The following is a 14,018-nucleotide window of genomic DNA, read 5'->3' as shown; positions in this document are numbered from 1 at the left end:
CCAATATATTCTTGTTGGTGGGGAAGGGTCGACTACATATAGTCAGGTGCTTGCTTCAACTCTCTCTAGAGAAGATCAACCTATAGTTCCCCTTGTTATATTAATTCATATTTAATATGATTATATTATGATTAAACTAAATCAAAACTTTAATGCTCTATTTTGACTATAACTTTAATTCTATTTGTGTAGGAAAATTCTATTTAGTTGATGTTGGGTACCTAAATGTACTAGGATTTCTCACTCCTTATTGATGTACATGTTACCACCTAAAATATTTTTGTAGAGAAATACCAATCAACAATCCCCAAGAGTTATTTAACCATCGACACTCCTCTCTTAGGAATGTGTTAGAGTGGACATTTGGTACTTTCAAGAAACATTTTTCTATTGTGAAGCATGTGATATCCTATAGTATATTTACCCAAACAAATATTGTTTTGGCATGTGACATACTACACAACTTCATTATGATGGAGGATGGTCTTCAATCTAAAGTGGAAATTGAAGAGGATGATGATCATGTTGGGATAAATGTGCCAATTATTGAGATTTATGGGATGAATCAATGAGATAGAGATGACTGGGGGAAAATTTGAGATGAAATAGCCCAAAGGATGTGGGAAGATTACAACTCTCAAACTTTTTTTTTGGAAAAAGGGGTAAATTTTTTATTGAAAATTAGAATAGAACATTACAAAACAACAAAGGGCCAATGCCCCAGGAACCAAAGAAACCATAAGAAAATCCATGAAATAAATGACCCTTCCCCAATACCACACACATCCTCCACAAGAATCTTCTCCAAATCCTAACATAACTCACTAGAAATCATCTCCCGCCCATCAATCATCCCACCAAATATATTCTCTAATACCCATTTGGCTAGACAATTAGCCACCCTATTCCATTCCCTCGAAATATGGACATAAGACACTAACTCCATCAAAGAGTTGGCCTATAATATCTATTGCACCATCATAGCTAGCTGCCAGCTAACACCAGAAGTCTTCCTCTCAAGAAAAAAATTGACCAAGACCTAAGAATGTGACTCACAAATAACCTTACACCATCCTAAAGAATATGCCCACTTTAATGGATAGAGGATAGCCAAGCCTTCCATTCCATTAATAGTCTATATCCCTTCATAAGTGGAAAAAATAAAAATCATTGATCCAAAAGAATCCATATGAATACTACCAATTCTAGCATGTCCAAAATTTCCCCTAGAAGATCCATCTATATTGATTTTAAAAACACCAATAGGAGGGGGCAACCAATTTCCCTCCCTTTGAACTCTTTGCCTCAAACCCCTACCTCTCCTAACATAAGTAGATGTTGATGATAGCCCCTGAATTCTTATCCAATCCACCATCTTAGAATCACCTTTCTCAAATAGCAAAAAAACCTCTCCTTTAGCTTCAATAATATCTTGGATCATTCCTACAATTCTAAACCAAACCTATTGGATCTCCAATTTTTCACTGTGAAAGATTCTTTGATTCCTTGTCAACAAAAAATGCCAAAGTAGAAAGATGGGACCAACATACCAAACATCCTATAAGAAAGAGGTCAAGGAGGGGGGCCTCCCTAGACTAGTTCAAAACTCAACCAGGGAGGAGGCATGTAAGCATGGGCTTTTCCAAACACCCCATTAGAAAGGACAAAACTATAAGGTAAAGAAACATCAGAAGAACAATTGAGTGGAGTCCTCCTCCCCACATCCATAGAGAACACACCAAAATGTGCCAAAGAAACCCCTCTTCTAGATATTATCCAAAGTCAAACACCTATTCCAAGCCAAAGTCCAAATAAAGTAGTTACACTTTGGCTATGAAAACTTATTCCAAGCTTTCTTCCACCATAGAACCTCCTCCCACACAAACTGCTAGGAAAGAAACACTTGATACCCAAAAGAAACTATGTAAGCACCCTTAGGGTTAGGAGACCAACTCAACACATCCTCATCCATGAGGATGCTACAACTTTGATAAGAAAGAATGTAATGAACTTCAGTGCACTCCTCCTCCAAATCAACAAAAGGCCATTCCTCTTGGTTCTTCCATCTCACCTCCACTAATTGCCCTTAAAAGAAAAGAAACTTAAAGTAACTCAATCTTGACCATCTTGCTTCATAGAACCTCTAGCACAATTTAAGAAAATGAGGATATTGAGTATTAATGGGAGGGTGACCATCCCAAGTGTCGTATCAAAAATGTGCCTTTTACCCACTCTTGCAAATCTAGAATAAACCATCCTTAGTGAGTGCAACCCCTTTCTTGAGAGTATTCCCAATCATAGAACCCTTCCCTATCAAGCTATAATGAGAGATATCCCTTAGACAACTTCTAGGAAAGTACTTTTGCATCAAAATTCTAGCCCACACTTAGTTGTGTTCCACAAACCAATGCGAATACAATTTAGCAACTAGAGCCATACTAGATAGCAAGGACTACCCTAGCCCAAGGCCACCAAACTATTTAGGGCTACATACAACATCCCATCTAACAAGACTCCATTTGGAAGATAATAAACTACCAGCCCATAAAAATTGTCTTTCTAAGGAATCTAGATCCTTAATGAAGCACACCACCTAAATCATGCTCCTATAAAGAGGGAGGGATTGAACCACAGATTTGAGCAATTGTACCTGACCCACCAAAAAAATCCAACAAAGTGCCCAATGGGTGAGTTTAACATGATTTTTTTTTAGAATAGCCTACCAAGAATCCCTAGATTACCTACCATCTAAAATGGGAATCCCAAGGTAGATCAACAAGAGGTCCCCAATATAAAATCTAAGAATATAAGAAATTCCCCTTTGAAAAGAGTGCATATTATTGAAGAAAAAAATGGAAGACTTGCCCTCATTAATTGACTAACTTGATGCAGCAAGAAAAAATCTATCACCTTGCCAGGTTAGAAGCCTCCCTAATGGTTGCCATGCTATTGAAAATAGTGTCATCCATAAAATATAAGTGAGATTACATAGGTAACACACCTCCCCATTGCCAACCCTAAATGGAAGCCCCCTCTATGTTCCTTTTTATCAATCAACCCAAACCTTCCACTAGAAGAAGAAACAAGTAAGGAGAGTGTGGATCCCCTTGTCATAATCCTCAATAAGAACCAAATAGTTTAGAGTGGTACCCATTAATCAAAATAGAGAAAGAAACCAAAGTCACACAACTCATAACCAATGAATCCACTCCTTCTCAAAACCAAAGGCCCCTAGAACTTTTTAGAGGAAGGACCATTGAACTTTGTTGTAAGCCTTAGCGATGTCTAGCTTGATGAACATAGCCTTATCCTTGGAGTTGGCCATAGAATGAATACTTTTAGTAGCTATAATCTCCCCATAAAAAATTTGGTGGCCTGCCAAAAAACCACTCTATTCCTTAAAGATCAGCCACATAGGCTAGTTTTTTAACCTATCAGCAAGAAACTTAGAGATAATTCTATAAATAACATTATAAAGAGAAATGGAGTGAAATTGACTCAACCAATCCATCCCCTCACCATTGGGGATGAGAGTAAGGAAGGTAGAATTTAGAGCCCAATTCATTTTCTTATTCTTTTGAGACTCTTGAATGACTACCAATAAATCCAGCTTGATAATCTCCCAAAATTCCTAGAACTCAATTAGGAAACCATCTAGACTAGGAGCTTTACCCTTTTTCATTTGGAAAATAGTCTTTTCCAACTCCTCCAATGAAATATCACTCATAAGATGCTCCTTCATCTCCCAAGATACCAAAAAAAGAATACAAGAGAGGACCTGAACCTCTTTAACCGAGTCCCCCTACGAGTCCTCCCTAAATAAAGAAGAAAATAACTATACAACTTCATCTGAGATATCCTGAGTCAAAGAAAAAACCTCTCCTCTATTACTCACCAAAGATGATATAGAATTACCATGTCATCTAGCCTTCACCAAATTGAAGAAGAAGGAAGAGTTCTTGTCTCCCTCCTAAAGCCAATCAATCTAGGCTTTTTGTTTCCAATAGATTTCCTCCCTTAGCTCCCACTCCTCCAGAACTTTCAATGCTCTAGCCTCAACCCACAACAAATTCTTGGACACCCCATCCTCCCTCATTAATCTAGTAATACCATTCAATTATGGTTGTGTAGCATGCTTTGCATGGTAAATGTTTCCAAAGCATTGTCAATTTCAATGTTTAAGATAATACTTCACATATTGGAGGAGCTTAGCAAGAATATACATTGTGGTACCATAAGCAAGCTTGCCATTCCTCCACCAAAAAACCATATAATCATAAAGGTTAGGCTTCCATAGCCACATAAGATAGAATTTTAAGGGCAACTTCTGAGGCCTCCAGGCAGAAGAAATAACTAGCTTTATAGGCTAGTGATCCAAACCTCTCCAATCTAATATCTTAGAACTAGAGGACAACAATCACCCAACCCAAAAGTAGGAGACCAAGAAATGATCTAGCCATTCAACAATGCAACTATCTCCCACCCTTCTATTATTCCAATCAAATTGATCATTGCTAGAATTGATGTCCACTAGATTAAGAGCCAAAATATTATACCAAAATAACAATGCAAAAGGCTCAAGTCTTGCATTTCCACCCCATTTCTTAGAAAAGTTAGTAATAGCATTAAAGTCACCAACAATGATCTATGGAAGATAAGGAAATAGGCTATGAACAACATGGATATTGTTCCAAATAAGAAATTTACCTTGGAACTCAATAGGAGCATAGCCATTTGATAAAAGAATAGACTCTCTTAACTTAGGATAAAGAGAGACCATGGATAAAGAGGACTTAAAAGATAACCATCATAGAGGTTGAATCTTTCAAGGGTTCCAGAGAAAAGCCACACCCCCTGAAGATCCTTGACCTCCAATACACTAGCATTAGCCATTCTTCCACAACTTAAGCACTATACCCATCATATATTCAACATATAAATTGGTCTCTTGAAGAAAAAGAACATCAAGAGAATGAGTTCTTGCTAATTTAGGGACAACTTTTTGTCTAGCACCACTATTCAAGCCCCTTACATTCCATGAAAAAATGATCATTTCAAAGGAGTTGAAAAATGTGAATCCAAGGTCTTAACAGATCTTGACTCCACCAAAGTCTCCCCTATCATCTTAATCTTTCTTCCTACCAAGTTTATTACTTTTCTCTGAAACCCCCTTCTTGCCATCCTTATGTAGAATTCCTAGTTAAGGAGAAGACTTCCCACTCTTAGCCACATCCAAAACAAAACTCTATGCAAGAAGAGAAGTGCTTCCATCCCCTTGCCCCAATTCAATATTTGGACTTAACATCGCCTGGACCCCAATCTACCCATTGGTGACCATAGGCATAGCAAACTCCTCCTATAGAGAAGGAGTAATGGAAGTATGATCCTCCAAGAAAGAACCCACTAGAACCAAATCCACACTTATTAGCCCACAATTAACTTCTTGTTGACCCAAATCATCCAGGACCACAAACTTGTTAAAAGTATCCCCATCTTGTCTCTCCATTAAAGTCCTCTTATGACCTCTATTTCTATTATGAGCCACCTAACACTTATCATCCAATCCCTCCATAGAAATAGGAATCTTTCCCTTATTAATGCCATGGATTTAATGAGGAGGAGGTGGAGGCTAAGATTTCATAGGATTAGCCTTCAAGCATCTACGTAGTAAGTGACCATATTCATGAAAAAGGTGATGTTAGAAAGGGATGGTCTTTGTTAGAGATAGTAGTGCACTAGTATAACTAAGAGGGGGGTTGAAGTAGTTATGTATCAATCTTAAAAAATGCTTAATTAATCAACCAAAGCAAACAAGAAACATAAAGAAGTATGCATACATAAATACACCAAATATGTTGACTAGGGAAACCCTTGATCAGAGGGAAAACCACAATGGGAATGATGCGTACAAAATAATGTACTAAATTGAATATTCCTTGTTAGAGTATGGACCCTATTAGGAGTCTATTATAAAAATTAGAATAAAGAGTCCCTATTAGGAGACTTTGAATCCTTGTTAGAAGATTCCAACCCTATTAGGAGTTGTGGAAGGTAGCTAAACCCATGTCCAAATAGCTTTAGGATCAAATAAATGAACCCCTTGTCCAATTGATCTCAATAATATTCATTTCAGAATAATAGATATGTAAAAATCATTTTCTTCTTTCTTTGCCCAGTATGTTGGACTTCTTCACCTTCAGATCATGCAATCAGATCTGCAACTCTATATCCATCAGCGGTAACCCTTAAGGTCACTTACACACATTAGTAGATTTCTCTACTCCTCTACTTCACAATTCACTAGTCACCTCTTCTTCTTGATCTCAATGATGGTGTTTAAAACTTGGAAAACATATTTCTTTTATACCACACTCAATATTAATTCCTTGAGTCAGCTCTAATCATTAATTCCTTGAGTCAGCTCCATCAAATAGACATTTAATTAATGTTGTCAACTTATAGTTATATGCAAAATTTCACATGTGTGACTTTCATACCTATGCACTTGTTGATGTCATTAGTGGTTAGTATGCTTCCTCTAATCAACTACACAACCCTTCATTCTAAACACAATGTGCTAAATCAATTATACAATGGAAATTATTTTTCCATGCTCTGTTTCCTTGTAGTTCTCTATAAATCATTACTGTCTTCTATAGGCTATTGATTTAGGTTCTACACACTTGCCCACATGTCAAATAAATGCTATAGTATATGTTGGTAATTGCACATAGGTAGATATTCAATGTGATATATTTAATACATGAAACTCAGTCTACTACTTTATCAATCTTTTGCAAACTTATTGCTCTGTAATCATCAATAACAAACACAGTCGTAACACTATTTTGCAAAGCTCCCTCATAGCATAAAAATTCATGCTGACAATCTCCCACTTTTGCATTGATGGCAACATAGATGAAAAACATCTAGTTCCAAGAATACCAATAGTTTTTTTTTTTCATCACTCAAATCTTCATGAAATTTTTTTATTGCAACATTTCTCCCTCATAGTACAAACTTTCTCTAATGTTTTTCATATCACTCTCTCTCCCCCATTGACATCAATGTCAAGGGTAATACAAAAATTGAACAAATAAAAATCTATTAGCATGACCACAAACTGGTCTATTGTTTTACAACTTTTGCATATCATTATATAAACAATATAAGTGTCAAAAGATACTTTTTCATACCAATTACCTATTGCCAAGAGTCCTTGATTGACTCTATACCTTGGTGCTATGTACCCTAGACCAATGCACTTTTGCATCTTCTACTCTGAGCTAGGTAGGGGCATAACCTGAAGTATACCTCTCAGGTATTCAAATGTATCCTTTGGTAAGGCATTTGTGAAAATGTCTACAATCCATTCCTTAGTATTAATGTACTCCAATCTAATTTCTTTCTCTACAAATTTTTCTTTTAGCACATGATACTTTATTGCTATGTACTTGGTTTTGGAATGCAAAATAGGGTTCTTAGACATGTTATCAGTACTTGTTTTATCATAGTAAATGAAAAAAAGTTCTATAAATATAATTCCAAAATCCTTCATCATTTGCTTCATCCATATGACTTGATTATAGTTGTTTTCTGCTGCAACATACTTTTCTTCTACAATATTTTGTGAGGTACAATCTTGCTTCTTGTTGAGCCAAGAAACTAGTCTTCCTCTAAGGAGAACTACTCCTCCACTAGTGCTTTTACTATCATCTCTATCTCTAACCCAATCAACATCTATATAAGTACAAAGAGTAAAGTCATTATTTCTATCATACCAAATTCCATAATCTGATGTTCCTTTCAGAAATCTAAATATCCATTTTACTCTTGCATAGTGATATTCTTTAGGGTCAACTTGAAATCTTGCTACAATTCCAACTGCATTAGCTATATTTGGTTTGCCATGAGTTAGATATTGCAATCCTCCAATCATAGGTATGTGCTTCTTTTGTTTAATAGTAGGCATCTCATCTTTGCTTGATAATTTATGACTAGTTATCATAGGAGTGCCAACAGGGTTACAATTTTTTAGAACAAAACTTTTTAGTAAATCTTTTAAGTACTTGGTCTGTAAGATAAAGATACCTTCTTCTTTTTGAACAATCTACAATCCCAAGAAAATTTTTATTTCACCTATCATGCTCATTTCAAATTCATTCTTCATGTCTTCTGAGAATTTTATATTGGCTTCATCATTTCTACCAAAAATGGGGTAATCAACAAATACAATGATTATTAACAAGCCATCTTCTATTTTCTTCAAGTACAAGTTACCATCTATTGTTCCTTTAGCAAATGCAAGCTTTGCTAAGCATTTTTCCAACCTTGCATACCAGGTTCTTGGTGCTTATTTTAATCCATACAATGTTTTCTTTAGTCTACAAACCATATCATTTTCTTTTGTTAAAGGAAAACCCTCTGGTTGTTCAATGTACACTTTTTCTTCAAGTTCTTCATTCAAGAATGCTGACTTAACATCTATCTAATATACCTTAAAATTCTTGTTTGTTGCATATTGATGCAGGAGCATCTAGACGTATAAGGTCAATCCTCTGTCACCCAAAAAAAATGTACTTAGACTTAGTTTCTGTTTCATGTGTTTGCATTTTTGGATACCCATTTGGGTCAAATAAAGGTTCCAACTCTCACAGTTCCACTATCAGTGTGTTTGAAAATCCCAAAAAAAATAGGAGCATATAATTGGGCCATCATTTTGGTAAACTAGAAGGTGTGAATTGGCCAGATGAATGTAATTGTAATTTAGAGCATTCCAAAAAAAGAATCAGGTCAAAAGGCCCCATGGTTTGAAAGTTATTGCAATTTTTCAAGTTTTGGAGACCTCCTAAGAATGCTTCAAAGTAAGGTTAGGGGCATTAAATGACCTTTAAAAGGGATGAAAAATGGGGGATGAGAAAAAATTTTCCATAGGGCTATAGAGTGCTTTGAGAGCTTTCCAAAAATGTAAACGGTTCATCAATCGGAGCTACGGTTCAAAAGTTATGCCTCCCAAAAGTTAGGTTACCGTTTCTAGATTCTTCTAGATTTGTGCCAACTTCTACCACAGCTTCTAGAACCTTCTTTTTGGTCGATGGATGCCTACTAGCACTTTCTAGAATGTATTCCTAGTCCTTAACCCTCTGAGGTCTATTTAAGGAGATTTCTGGCATTGTATGAGGCAGTTCGGAGTGGAGTTTGAGAGGAGGAACTGAAAAGAGAATTTATCTCTAGATTTATGCTATTGTAAGCCCTTAGGGCATGTTTTGAAGTCTATTTTCTCTGTACTATTTGTACTAGCTTATTTTCTCAGTTAATATAATTTCCCTATTCTGTTGTGTTCATTCTGTTCTTAGGTTGTGTCCCCATCAAGTGGTATCAAAGCAAGTTTTCTTGAGTGTGTAGACAGAGCGCCGACTGTGAGGCAGTTTGCACCAGGACTGTGTGGTTGTGGGATTGAGTTAGAAGATGCCTCCATGAAGAGAGCATGGTGGAAGGGCTAAATCTATTAATCTTGAGGAGGTTAGAGCCCTCCAAAGGCAGGTGTAGGCATTGCAAGAGGAGCTCCATAGAGGAGAAAATGTTGCCGCAAGTGATGACAGTGAGGATGACAATGAAGAAGAAGTAATGGAACCAGAAGGGGAATTTGATAGGGAATTTCTAAATCATGTAGAGGAAAGGCTTTTTAGGGCCATTACTAAGTTTGGAAAAAGACCCACAATTGAAGTGGGTATATTTTTAGGAAATCTAAAACCAGATGAGTTGATCAATTGGATCAATGAACTGGAAGAATACTTTGAGTATGAGGATATCAGGGTACCAGATAGGGTTAAGTTTGCAAAGGCCAAACTGAAAGGCCATGCCAAAATTTGGTGGCAAGAGGTTCAATTGGAAAGAAACAGAAGAGGAAAGGAGAAGATCACAAGATGAGATCGCATGGTGGACAAATTGAAGAAGCAGTTCATTCCTGTGGACTATGAGCTTGATTTGTTTAAGAAGATGCATGGGTTAAAGCAAGCAGGAAGATTAGTCCAAGAATATATAGAGGAATTTTACCAACTCTTGATTAGAGTGAGACATGCAGAAGAAAATAAGGAGAAGGTTGCTCGTTATATCAATGGGTTGCGACCTAGCATCCAGGAGGAATTAAGTCTAGTAAGAATGACCAATGTTGAAGAGGCATACCAGTTTGCCCTACAAGTTGAAGAGAAGCTAAATAAAAGGTTTGAACAAAGACAAAGAGGGAAGGGTCAAGGAGGAAGGGGAAGCGGTAGATCATCTGGAGACCGCAATGAAACCCAAAAGAAAAATGAAGATGTGGGTACTAGAAGGAACCAGAGGAATGAGGGTTTCAACTGCTCCCATGATCAAGACTTTGGAAATTAGAGAGGAAAAGGTAGAGGATATGGAAAAGGAAGAGGAGGCTTCCATGGTACCTATTTCCATTGCAATGAAGAAGGTCATTGTGCCTTTGAATGCCCTCAACGACAAGGAAGGATAGATAGGAGAGCTGAGGGCCAAGCTAGGGTTGCTCATGTGGATGAGGATGCACAATCATCACATTTAGAGGATGCAGAAAGAGGAGAGACCTTGGTAAATGAAAGAGTCCTACTAAGTGGTGAGATTGAACTAGGAAAACAGAGGAGTTTGTTCTGTACTAGATGCAAGTGTGAGGATAAATGTTGTGATGTGATCATTGATGGTGGTAGCACTAATAACTTGGTATCAGAAGAGATGGTCTCTAAGCTAAAGCTCAAGAGCGAGAAACATCCACAGCCCTATCGGATTGCTTGGGTAAAAGATGATCATAAGGTCCTAGTAAGTGAACAATGTTTACTAAAATTCAAAATTGGGAGTTACCATGATGAAGTTCTCTGTGATGTTATTTCGATGGATGTGTGCCATCTATTGTTGGGTAGACCATGGTAGTTTGATAGACATGCAGTACATGATGGACATGCAAACACATACTCTCTGACAAAGGATGGAGTTTGCCACAAATTGAAGCCCATGAAAAAGGAAGGTGAAAAGGTATGTAGTAGTGCTAGGATTTGTCTTGTTGATGAAAGGAAGTTTTTAGAGGGCATGAAACATCAGCATATGTGCTATGCTTTGATTTCTAGGAAAGATAAAGAAGGTAGTAGTGAAATACCAGTTGAAGTTTCAAATTTACTAGGGGAGTTTGGAGATATTATCTCTGATAATGTTCTAGATGGATTGCCACCAGTAAGGAAAATCAGTCATCAGATAGATCTGATTCTAGGAGCTAGTTTGCCGAACAAGGCTGCTCATAGGATGACTCCTACTAAAACAGAGGAGCTAAATAGACAAGTTCAGGAGTTGTTGAGGAAGGGCTTGATTCGAGAGAGCCTGAGTCCATGTGCAGTACCTACAGTACCATCAAGTACCAGTTTCCTTTGCCAAGGATGGATGATATTATGGACTGCTTGAGTGGAGCTCAGTACTTCACAAAGATAGATCTCAAGAGTGGTTATCACCAGATAAGGATTTGAGAAGGAGATGAGTGGAAAACAACCTTCAAGACCAAGGAGGGTCTTTATGAGTGGTTAGTCATGCCCTTTGGATTGACGAATGCCCCAAGCACCTTCATGCGGCTCATGAATGAGGTACTTAAGAAGTTCTTGGGAAAATTTGTTACTGTCTATTTGGATGATATTTTAATTTTCACCAAGACTTTGGAAGAAAATTTATTGCATATTCGTAGTGTCCTTGAAAGGCTAAGGGAAGAGAAATTGTTAATTAATCTGAAGAACTGTAACTTTGCAAAAAGGGAGTTAGTCTATTTGGGGTTTGTTATATCACCTGAAGGTCTCAAAATGGATCCAAAGAAGGTAAAAGCCATCTTGGAATGGCCTACTCCAAGGTCTACTACTGAGGTAAGATCATTTCATGGTCTGGTTAGTTTTTACAGGAAGTTTATTAAGAATTTCAGTGGCATATGTGCACCCCTAACTGATACAATAAGATGGGATAGAAAAGAGTTCAAATGGACTACAACAGCTACGAGAAGTTTTGAATTGCTAAAGAAGAACGTGATAAAACAACCTATGTTGGCACTTCCAAATTTTAGAAAGATTTTCCAGGTGGATTGTGATGCTAGTGGTAGCGCTATTGGGGCTGTATTAAGCCAAGAAGGTAAGCCTATTGAATATTTTAGTGAAAAATTGAATGATGCAAAGAAGAAATATTCTATTTATGATCAAGAGTTCTAAGCAATAGTTCAGGCCTTAAAGAAATGGAGGTATTATTTATTGACAAAGGAATTTGTTTTGTATACTGATCATCAGGCATTATAGTACCTAAATAGCCAAGGTAAATTGAATCAGAGGCATATGAAGTGGGTAGAGTTCTTGCAGAGCTATACATTTGTGTTGAAGCATAGAAGTGGAAAATCTAACAGGGTTGCAGATGCACTAAGTAGGAGACAGTTGTTGCTTACAGTAATGCAGGTTGAAGTAGTTGGGTTTGATGAACTCAAGAATTTGTACCCTAAGGATCCTAATTTTGCTGAAGCATGGAAAGCTTGTAAAGAACCTGTTGCTGTAGATAGAACCAAGTGATTAGATTATTTGATTCAAGATGGCATGTTGTTCAAAAGTAGTCAATTGTGCATTCCAAGGAGTTCCATGAGGGAAAATCTAATTAAGGAGAAACACAGTGGAGGGATGGCAGGACATTTTGGTCCAGATAAGACTATTGCCATTCTTAGAGAACATTATTTTTGGCCTCAAATTTCACAGGATGTGAAGAAGTTTGTACAGAGTTGCCAGGTTTGTCAAGTTGCTAAGGGGTTTAGTCACAATACTGGCCTATATCAGCCATTGCCTATTCCATCAAGGCCATGGGAGGACATAAGTATGGATTTTGTTCTTGGATTTCCAAGGACACAAAGGGGTAATGACTCAATATTAATGGTGGTTGATAGGTTCTCCAAAATGGCACATTTCATTCCATGCCACAAAACTCATGATGCTATCCATATTGCAGACTTCTTTTTCAAAGAGGTGGTAAGACTACATGGTCTTCCAAGGAGTATAGTTTCTGACAGAGACACTAAATTTGTGGGGTATTTCTGGAGGAAATTATGGAAAAAGTTGAGAACAGACTTGAAATTTAGTTCCACACATCACCCACAATCTGACAGCCAAACAGAAGTGGTAAACAGAAGTCTGGGCAATTTGCTGAGATGTTTAGTTGGGGATAAGCCCAAGGGATGGGATTTGATTCTATCACAGGCAGAGTTTGCTTATAATAACTCTGTAAATAGGAGTACTAGAAAATCACCATTCCAAATTGTATATGGGAATAGCCCAAGGACTGCACCAGAGCTGACGAAGATAGAACACGGGGAGAGAACGAGTGTTGAAGCTGAGGAATTTGCTGAACATATCAAGCATCTACATGAGGAGGTTCAGGCACACATAACCAAGATGAATCAAGAGTATAAAGCTAGGGCTGATCAAAGGAGAAGACATAAGGAATTCCAAGTAGGAGATTTAGTCATGGTGCACTTACAAAAAGAAAGATTTCCAGCTGGTACTTACAACAAGCTAAAAATGAAGAAATTTGGCCCCTGCAAAATTTTGAAGAAACATGACTCAGGAAATGCATATGAGGTGGAGCTGCCAGATGGTATTCACATTTCTCCCATTTTCAACATTATAGATTTAACAAAGTATCATGATGATGGTGCAGATGAGGAGCTGGTGTTAGAGCCATGTCCAATTCTTGCTTCTAAGAAGGAGGAGATAGAATACATTCTAGATCATCGTGTGGGTAGGAGTATAAGAAACAGGCAATATGAAGAGTATTTGGTCAAATGGAAAGGACAGACGATCGAGGACTCAACTTGGATTTCAGCAGCTGAGGTTTCCCATTTGGGATTTCCTCTACCATCCATAAAGTGACAGGGACACTTTTCAATCTACCCTGGGTGTCTGATGCCGGAGCATCCAGAGGTATAAGGGCAATCCTGTGTCACCCAAAAAAATGTACTT

The sequence above is a fragment of the Cupressus sempervirens genome, chromosome 7 (genome assembly GCF_028749045.1).
Source record: "Cupressus sempervirens isolate cs-2001-9-10 chromosome 7, ASM2874904v1, whole genome shotgun sequence".
In the NCBI taxonomy this organism is placed as follows: domain Eukaryota; kingdom Viridiplantae; phylum Streptophyta; class Pinopsida; order Cupressales; family Cupressaceae; genus Cupressus; species Cupressus sempervirens.
The sequence above is the reverse complement of the archived record's forward strand: the minus strand, read 5'-3'. Positions refer to the sequence as shown.